This window comes from Ochotona curzoniae, unplaced genomic scaffold (genome assembly GCF_017591425.1).
Source record: "Ochotona curzoniae isolate NIBS_2020 unplaced genomic scaffold, NIBS_Ocur_1.0 contig_64, whole genome shotgun sequence".
NCBI lineage: Eukaryota > Metazoa > Chordata > Mammalia > Lagomorpha > Ochotonidae > Ochotona > Ochotona curzoniae.
Window position 1 is genome coordinate 6485405 of NW_024466502.1, and position 10979 is coordinate 6496383.

Genomic DNA, 10979 nt, shown 5'->3' on the forward strand with positions numbered 1-10979 from the left:
AAAGATGGACTCCCAAAAAACTGTTAACTATATCTTGACAATAGGATGCTGGACTCTGTCATTGTCCATGCCCGCAATGATGGACATATGACTGTTTATGAAGAACTATACTATAGTAATAATTTAGGGGAACTCATTGGTGGGGAGGGGATTTGGATGGGAGTAATGGAAATCCCAAGGCCTATGGAACTGTTTCATAAAATGCTAATGTTAATAATAATAATAAAGACTTAAAATATAGATTTCTTATATACCTGTTGTATCTGGAGAGATCAGATTAAGAAAGAAAATGCCATTTGTTCACAGAAGTTCATATTTAAATGATTATTCCTACAATTTTATTGAAAATGGTCAGTTAAAGTGATCACTTTCAAACTGTAGGGACCAAATAGTCAAGCACTGCAACCATTTTCACAAAAGCTGCTTCCTGCTCATATCGAGAAATTCCAACCAGGAACTCCACAGATACCTATTCTTGAGCAGATTGAAATTGCAGGTATGAGATTCAGGAGACAGAATAGTGCTGGATCCACAGCTCGGAGAACTCTCTGCAGCTCACCTTTGGCAGCAGGGATCTGAGAGTCGAGATTTCCTACCTCAGATCAAGCTGATTCGTGGACGTGGAAAATCAGGGAGAAGCAATTACCATGACGAACCATCTTGTCTCCTGGATTCGATGCCAGAGTCTCACTTTTCCCCCACACTTAAACCTCAATCAGTTTGATTGATGCCCAGAACTGCTCCTCTCCCTCCTCCCTGGGAAAGGGAGGGAGGACGAAGTACGATATTGTGAAGGGAAAAGTGGTTTTATACACACCATCTTAATTTTCAATGATGGAGAAAGAAGAAAAAGAGCAAGAATTATAAGTAGCAGAGAAAGGTTCAAGGTTAATTTGATTGGCAATATATGAAATGCCACTTACCTCAGGCCATTTCAAATTGCCCCTCATTCTCTCCACAGTGAATGAAATGATTCTTTCCAAAGACGGGGATCAACTGATAATGACTGCTATTACATATTCATACACCACTTTACATTCAGTAGCTTACTTGGCAGGGATTCTTATGAGTCTCTCTTCACAGATGCCCTGTCGGGGAGGTGAGGCTGAATTTGAGAGAGCTCTCATGGGTGCCTTTGTGGACAGAAGAGGAGAGACAGAACAGAGAGCCCAGAAGGCACCACACCTGCTATGCGCCATGTGCAGGTGACCAGAGCCTCCACATTCACCCCGATTGCCTCGCCCCTTCAGTACCAACTGAGGGGTACACTTTCCAAAGACATAGTATACAACTATTGAAAGACACACTTGCGTCCCAGACTACTTCTCAGTACTCATAGGATGCTAAATCATTGATTTTGTACCTTAAGGAAGTGAGATAATTCTGTTAAAGATGATTTTATCATTGTAGGAAAAGTAAGGAAAAATCACAAGTTTATCTGCAGTTCAGTTTCCAAATTGGAGAATACACCCAGTGAATATGGGGCTAAAGCAATTCAACCAACACTCTTTAGCTTCCTATTATGCAGGAGGCACAAGTCTGCATTTTTTATACCCAAATAAACAAGTTTAGGCCACACAATGAAAGATATTCTGACAGAATATACCTAGATAAAGACCAAGAGTAGTTCGGAAGAAAACATGGACCACTGAGTGTATGCCCATCCCACCTTGGAAAAGAACCAGAAAGCTTAGGCGAAACGAAATCTATTCTCTCCCCATCTCTCTCATCCTTCCTCCTACACCAGGTGTTTAGTGACCTGGCCAACTGCTGAATTGCTATTTGTGATGAATTCTTTTCCTTCAAGGTCAGTGATAGCCCTTAGAGTGATGACAGTGTTCAAGGTAACACACAATTCAGATAGACCTTGAAATGCTGACCTATCATAGGTTAATGTAATTAAAAGGTGTGCCTCTAACCCAACCAAGCATTCGAACCCTAATGTCTCTGAACTTAACTTTTATCTATAAATTTTATTCACGGGACCATAGCTCAGAGCAATTTTCCTAAAACACTAAAAACCTGTCTAAAATTAATGACACCAAATAAGTTTGAGCTGATTTTGAAAATTCAGTAACAACAGCTTTGATCTAAAAAAAGGAATAAAAAGCCTTCCCATGTAAACACTGTTGGGGGATACAAGATGAAGTTCAATAATGTTGCCCCCTTCATGGCTTTGAAATGAAGCATTGTTCCTTAGAGTTATTTTGACCAACACAATTCCCAGTGAGAATTTTTATTACTGCTGGGATAGGTGTTCCCTGATTTATAATGGAGAAAGAAATAGCATTGGAGAAAGTGAAGCCACACTTGGATAATCTCACTACACTTCAACTAAGCACCATAACCAATAAAATTATTATCCATTTGACTAACAGGGACATTGCTTAAAGAAAAAGGAGAGAACATTCCTTCTATACGTATATAATTGTTTCATCCAAATTCAACAGTAACTTAAGCCATAATGGTTGAACCTGAAAAAGGAAACACCCTTAAGGATCATGAAGGTGTCCCAGTACACTGAGTTTATTTCAGAAAGTAACTCTCCAGGGGTTTGTGCCTTAAAAAAAGGAGCATCCAAAATACTGTTTACCTACAGTGGTAACATCAAGTAACTGACCAAATAGAACTAGGTGCTGAGAGAAAAACTTGCCCAGGTGATGACAGTGGTGGTCTGCTTCCTCCGAGCTAGGAGCCATGAAGGAAGCCGAGCAATAGTTACCATTCATCCTGTAATCTGCAAGGTTCAATAACAACAATATTGCTGTCTTTCTGGCTTTTTTCCAAAATGTGCAAGTATTGCTCTTCTCCAAAAGGAACAGGGTAGCACCTACCCTCTAGGTTGTTGTTAGCTCTGTGCCTGTGTGTGGTCCCCTCAATAAATCAGTGTTATTGTTGTTATTGTCACCTGTGTTATTGTTTACTCTGTAATACTTTATACTCACGAATTGATTATACTGATGATGGTGTATCTTTAACCACAACCTTTTTTTTTTCTCTGCAGATAAAAAGTACATACAAAAATCCTCTTGCCTTCTAAGCCATGTGCCAGGCTGACAGATTGAAGTCTCAGGTGAGCCACAACAGCAGGTATAAGGTTAACTGTGACTACAGAGGGCATGGCTCCGTTTATGAGGTATCTAAAAGAGTGGAACTAATAGAAACAGAAAGAGGAAGAGCAGTTACCAAGAACTACACATAAGGGAAATGCAGATGTGTTGTTGAACTGGTATAAAGTTGGACACCTACTGCTTAACAAGTCCAAAGATGACTAAGTTACAGGAAGCTACCACACAACACTGTGCCCGTGATTAACAATGCTACATTGCACACTTAAAATGTTATTGAGAGGGTAGATCTTGTGTTCAGCATTCTTGCCACAATGAAACAACTTCTTTGTTGTATAAGTAAAGGTGGACTGTGGCTGGTGAAGTTCTCACACTAAAGCACCACTGAGGGCAGTGCCAACTCACAACTCACAGCTCCTGCCAGCCCATCTTCTGCACAAAAGTGGAATTTTTTGCAAAATGTAAATAAATGAAGCATTTAATTTGCAAGCCTGGGTAAGAGCACTCTCAAAAGGTCCCAGGTGTACTTGAAGTAAAAATAAACGAATGTTCACAGTCAGTTTGGGAGAAAATAGGAGCAGTTGGAAGTCAAGAAAATAAAAGCACAAACTCCCAGAAAGAGAAGAGAGCTTCAGGCAACACTAAGGCATTGCGACTGCTGATCATCCTATTGCCAAAGATCTCAGAAGATGAAAGCCCAGGTGCTCCAGCTCTAGGTCTCACGGCAGGGAGCAGCGGCCAGCTTCCTGCAGCAGCTCCACTCCCAAGCTGCCCTGCAATACCTGTCTGGCTCGGATGCCTCCAAAGTACTTCCAAAATGTTTATGGCAAAGTGAAATTTAAAAAATAACTTTAGGGATCGGCATTGGTGTTGTAATTACAACCCTTGTTTGAGACATTGTTCTTCCATGTTGGAATGTATAGGATTGAATACCAGGTCTCCGCCAGCTTTCCGTTTTCTGCTGGTGTGCTGCCTGGGAAGCAGTAGGTGATAGCCCAAGGAACTGAGCTTCCTGCCACCAATTCAAATGTCTAGTACACATCTTTAACTTTTATCCTTCATCCACATTACTGCTACCTCTTCCATTTAGACCCTGCCTGTGTAAGCACTCCAGTTAAAAAAAAAAAAGAGGTCCCATAGAGATACCAAAGCAAGAACTAGTTATGAAACAGAAACAGAAACAAAGTGAGGAGTGAAGTTTAATTTCGAACTATAGGACTGTGAAAGTTCTAGGCAGATAGCTAAACACTCTGTGTGTTATTATCTCGTTTAATTGTCTGGACGATCTTACCAGGGGCTGGTATCATTACATCGATGTTATAGGTGAGAAACAAAGTATTAAGCAATTTGATAAATCGCCAAATAACTAAGAGGACACAAAAATTCAGATTCCCACCTGTCTAACTCCAGAACCTAAACTCCTAAGCATGAGGCTGTGAGCCAAAAACTTCATGTGCCTTTTAATGCACATGATCTTGTTGAAAATACTTTCCAGTGTTGAAGTAGCCAAACAAAATCCACACACAATGGAATAAAGGCATTGGCAATTTCAAGCACCTTTAAACTTACATGTGTTTCTCTTCTAATACAACCCCTTGCTTTTACCTGGTTTCCATTTAGTCACAGTTAGAAAGCAATAAAGGGGAGCAGCACAAATGATGCTAAAATACTCATAATGCACAGGCAAACAGCCAATCTGAAAGGCAGGGCTGAGGTCCTCTGCTTGGGGTGGCTACTACCTGCCCAGCACCCTGGCCTCACAGCAGCCGTCCATACACAATGCAACTGTGTGTTTCTGCCCACAACTCAAATTTCCATCTCTAAAAGGTTATTATGGGCCTCATAGAACAATCTTCGTAAGGTCATATTTGCATAAGTCAAGTGTTCCACAGTCTGTACAGCGTCTTTACCTAATACAGGATTAAATCCTCGTTGTGGACTATAATTAACCCTCCAGATTGCCCTAAATGCCAGCCAGCATTTGCTTTAAGAAGATTGGATGGAACATGGAAGCCATGCACAGACTGCAGTTGAGCTCTCAGCACTCAAAAACACCACAGCTCAGCAACTACTCAAGGGAGAAAGAGGCCTCACCGACCTCTTTTTTGTTTAATAATTACACTGGCTCGTGACTTGGCTATCTCTTTTTTTGCTTTTTTCAACTCCCACCCTGGAATATTTAGTGCTGTATTATAATCTTTGTTTCTTTTTTTTGAATTGTAGACGCATGTGTGGCACACTGGTGATTCTTCCACTAGCACTCTACAAAGATGGTAGACCTATAAGCTGCATTAAGGCAGGTGGTCTTTGCAACAATGATGCTGGTGCTTTGGATGAACTCTGCCTGCTCCCCAACCCTTTGCAGAAAAAGACTGAGCATGTGCATATGCAGCAGTCCAACCTAATCATCGCACAGATTCCACTCTGCAGTGCCCCAGTGCTTATCAAGCAAACATGCACATTATCCCCCAAAATTGGGAAATGACTTATCCTTCTGGGACTCCAGAGGGTTAGCACTCAAGATGGCTTTACAGGTCATCAGTGCATGCCTCTAACCACCCAGGGGAAAACTGGGACCTGGTATGTTAAATATTGTTTTCATCTCATTACTATCTAAACCAACCTGGGAAACAGTGTCAGTGACTTTCCCACCATGCTGTCCAGGTTCGTGGTGTTGAACTAGAGTTTTCAACCAGTCTACCATGCTTACCATTCAGCAGTCATTACCAGTGAATCTGTAGCAGCTTGAACCAGAGGTATCTGCATGTTCTCTGAATATTTTAGGCACCTCCAAGAGATCGCTACTATACATCCTTAGGAAGCCTTCCTCAGTGCTTCATAGAATATATCACCACTTGAAATATGGATTTACTTAAATGCATTTATTTAATGTGTTTGTTTTGTGCCTTTCTCCTTCATTAAAATCCAGATTCCACAAGGACAGTGGATTTTCTGTCTTGTTTTGTGTTTGGTATTTCTAGACTCTTGTGCCATGTCTGGAACATAATCAAAAATTGGGTGAGTACATGAACGAATCCTACTACCCCCAAAATAATTACTAATACTTTTTATCTAGTGTTTTTACCACACATTGATATTTCCAACTTCCTTAACAAGACCAGGGGCTCCTTGAGAGCACCATCTGTGCACTGTAGTGCTGGCAATACCTTGTTCGTGTCTTATCAATAGGATAAAGGTAGTTAATAAACATTTGTCATATAATAGGCATATATGCATTTATCTGCAGTTTAATCTAAGGATCCGATAGGTACAATAGCTGCTCAAATATGGATTGATTGCTTAATCCATTGCTTGCTTCATTGAATGTTTGATTAATAGAATTACATATGAATCAAACATTTTAAATTATCACATTCTATTACAAAAATCTGATGTTTTTATAAGAAATTTAAGAATCTATTTGAAATCTGATTCTGCTGGGCTTTCTTCTTCTTTATTCTCTTCTATTCTCCACTACTTACATCACACATATACCCATTGTGTGGAAGAAGTTCATACTTTGGTTCAAGACATTGTACAGAAGCAAACCATTTGGGAGGAGGCTAAGGCAGGCCCCCTCTATGTATGTCACTTCAAGTTCATTGATTCATAACTTCTTTAAAAACCAAAAAGAGAGCAAAGTTCAGGGTAAACACTTATGACTGTGAGCATCACAGCATGTAATAAAATAGTCACAGAGCTACTGTTTATTGGACTTGAGAAGATCATTCTGAGAACAGGCCAAGGCCAAGTGCCTAGGTGTATCCTGGGAAATGCTTGGGAGTTATCTGCACCTTTTAAAGAACATCTTTGCCAACCAGATAACAGTGGTTGAAATAGAACACACACACACATACACACACACACACACATACACACACACACACACACACACACACACACACACATTTTTCCACCAAGAATCTGGCTTTACTTTTAGAGTACTACAAAATATGATTGTACAAAATGGAAATACAAGAGACACACATTCTTCATAGCTGAGAAATAAAAAGTGCCTGATCTTGCGATCATTTTCCAGGGTGTGTGTGTGTGTGTGTGTTTATGTGTACTAGCTGTAGTATGCTCATCTGTAAACATTGTGAACCCACCACAGGAGGAAAATCTTGCTCTAAGCGGAGTTTCAGTGTAATAGGTTCACTCATTTGGCTCTGCTTCCTCCCAGTTTATCCCACAGTAAGCACCTGGCGAAGGCCTGGAGAAAGCATGTTGGAAGGAAGGCAGGAGATCCAAAACAGCTCTTTCACTCAATACACGCAAAACACCTGCTCTTTCCTCTACCGAAGCACACAGTAATTAAAAATAAAGGGGGGGGCATGAAACAGGATTGAGAATGCACCAGCTAATAGATTTAACTGTAAAATATAACACAGCTCCACTTACCTTGGGCTCTGTGCTTGGTGCTTCCAATGCTGAAAGAGATGGTGATTATCTGCAAATGCTGTGAAACCTTGTTAAAGTTGAGGGTTCAGGCAAGTGTCTGCAGTGACAGACAAGCTGCTAAGCACACTTGGGGAGTTTCTAAAGCATCCGCATTCCCATATGAGCCTTTGGGACAAGTAAAATGTGATCATTACTGGTAAAGGGCTCCCATTCCTACCGAAAACTCAAGGAGGCCTGAGGACTCACAGGAGATGAATTTGCCTTTATAATACAAAAAGAAATTGCCCATCAAATCTGTGTGAATTGGGATCTATAACCTACACGATCAAATTCAGATTGCATTTTAACAAAATGCATTTGCTTCCTGCTACGCACTGTATGGCATGCTGAGTGTGGGATTTAAAAGATGTTTTAAACTTGCTTCTTTTAAATATATACATATATTGGACATAATGTATTGTTAGATATGTATTTGTATAAATTCATACATAAGATTTCCCCTTTAACTTTTTCTTAGATTAATTAGGTTCCTGGAAACTTTTGGCATGTAATTCATTGCCATCAACCAAATAGGTCAGTTTAAAGGCCATGCAACTTGCAAAGAAGATTGTTACCAAGAAGTGTATAGCCTTCATTCCAAAGAGAAAGTAACGGAGTCACCCTCACCTCAGAGGCTGTCGATTTAGCAGAGGTATAAAGTTGATATTATTGATTCTAACTTTATTTCAACAGCCTGCAAAGGGGCAAATGGCAGCAAGGGACAATATCAAAGAAAGACAATACTAGGAATGCTCTGTGTCCTTGATTGGAGCAAATATGCCAAGGCCCTCCCATGGCCTGAAGGACACACACAGAAACATACCAGCACAGTGTCCAACATTCAGCTACTCTCTCTGAGCCATCAGAAGGAGGCAAGTGGTATGTCTTCCAGTGTTGTCCATGGTGGACAGCTAAATTAGGTTTGCAATTCTCAAGATTTTTTTAAACCATTTTAATCCAGCTAGAACATTGAATTACCTTTCACAAAACTTTGATTTAGAGACCTAGAAAGTCTAGACAAGTTTATACAGTAAGTTGAAGGTAAAACCAAAATGAGATTCCAGGCTCTGATGCCTGACTGGTGAATGTAAATGAAGGGGTAGTGGACAAATTAATAGAATGCGAACAGTATTTTCATCTGCAGTGTCATGTTTGGTTGGTAAAGTCATTGTGATCTGTTGAGGACCTACTCTAGGTCATAATTTGAAAACCATAAGAATTGGGACAAGAATAAAGGTCTCAACAATTCTAGCATTGTATTCTTTTCATCAAAGCAGGCTCTCTCTTTTCTAGGGTAATCCAATAGGACTTAGTCCCCACAGACTTAAAAGCTGTCCTTCAGTCTGTACTCCACAGTGGGTACACCATCTGAAATAGCTACAGCTCCTGCCAGACTTCACACAACTAACATTAGCATAAGGAACTGCCCTGGATTAACTCAATCTAAGCAAATGCACAGCTTTCAGTACCTGAAGTAGATATTTTAAGCAACTGCTGCCACAGATGTTTCAATGTGAAAGACGAAAGATGGGAAAGTCTATCTTGGCATCAATTGTTGAGAACAACATCATCAAAAGAAAAACTAGATACGCTATATACCGACAGCTTTTCAACTTTTTATACATTTATTAAAGCCCTACTATGCATGAGACTGCCTACACGTGATGTACACTAAACCCTTATACTTCAACAGCTCTGAGTTTCAAAAGGGTGACCTCCAGTCTCCTAACAGTGCCTGTGCAATTTAATAATTGGAAGGCTAACACCAAATCTCATTTATTGCTGCTCTAAATGAAATAGATCACAGTTAATAAAAAGCCTGCAAATTAAAGTAACCCAGCAGTCTTAACTAGCAATTAAAATGATTCTTTTTTCCTCTACAAAAGGTGAAACCATATGTTGGAGCAGATTTTTTTGTCTCATACAAGATAAATGAGCAGTTTGGCCCAGCAGGGAATAATTCCAGTTCATATGCAAGATCAGTCTCGGTATCAGAATCTCATTCTCTTGATGTCAGGATCCTTGATACCAATTATCTGAGCACAGTCTGGCTGAAGAGCCCTCCTGGCACAAACCCAAGCACAGAGAAGGTGTTCTTCTCCCTCTCCCCCCCATACCCAAAATATTGATGTTGTGAATAGAACCTCGGTTCCAACAAATGCCTGCACCGAGGCTCACGCTGCTCACCAGGAGCACCCAGAACTGTTCCAGAAGTATCAGGGGACCAGATATCAGGCTGCAGGAGAACTGTGCACATCCTCACCCAAAGTAGATCAAGGCCCAAAGTGCTTGACCAGAGAATGCCTAAAAACATGTTGGAAGGATGAAGATGAGCTCTGAGAAGTGCCAGCCATCTTCTAGAGGGGAACAAAATAGTGGCATCATGTACGTAATGCATGTGACTAAAATATCTCTCAATGCTTTGTAGACTCGGCTATTTGAAACATTTTTTTCTCAAGTGTCTTGACTTGTCTTGCTGTCTTCGTTTGCAAAGATGCAAAGAAGTATGAAGATGGTGGCATGTTTAACAAAAAGAAAAAAATGTTACTGACATGGGAAGACAGAATGAAAATATTAGCAGAAGAAAGAAAAAAGTTAAATAGGAAGGTTAGACAGTATGTAGATATACAGATATACATATGCATTTATGTCTGAGTGGTGATAGGAATGGGTTAGGTACATAGTTGAACTACTGAGTGGTCAGTAAGAAAGAAGCAAATATGCTCTTATTAAGATTCCTAGTTTGTTCCGGTTTTTGAACTTGGAGATTTCCTTGCATCATTTCATGAAGAATATCTGTGATAGATGTGGCTGACTTGCCTATTTTTCATATCAGGAAACTATCAAAGATATTAATTATCAGAGTTCAAGTTTAGCTCTGTATGGTCATTGAATTCTCGGGTTTTCCACTGCTCTACACAGCTTCTCATTGAAGGTCATCGAAGAAGTTAAAAAGGTACCATCCTAGAGAATTAAATGCAGGTCACAGAAACTGCCGGTGCTCAGCTATAAATGACATCCTCAAATCCACTCATCATCTGACTCGTGCACTCTACTGAGCACCAGGCAAAAGCCAACAAGCCAAGCCTGTCACCTGCCCAAGCTTGTGGGCAAACGACTTGGGAAGAGCTTGTTGCTGTCCAGTGCTGATCTTCACCACCTTGACCCTTCACTTTCCAGCGGGCTCCATATCCCACTCACAATGACTAAACTGCTCTCTGTATCTTCAATGGCAGAGAAAGGCAAACTTTGTAAGACATAAAGGGGTGTTTTAGTCTCTGAGCATGAAGGACATTTAAGACAAATAATAAAAAATGATCTGGACATAGCAGAAACAGACTGTATATTGAAAACACAAGCACATTTAAGTTTTAGAATACTCTTCGCAAACCATTCCCCAGTAACCCAAATGTGGTTTTATGTTAATAAAGGGAAAAATGGCACAGTGAAGAAGAAATGTCATGTTGGCCC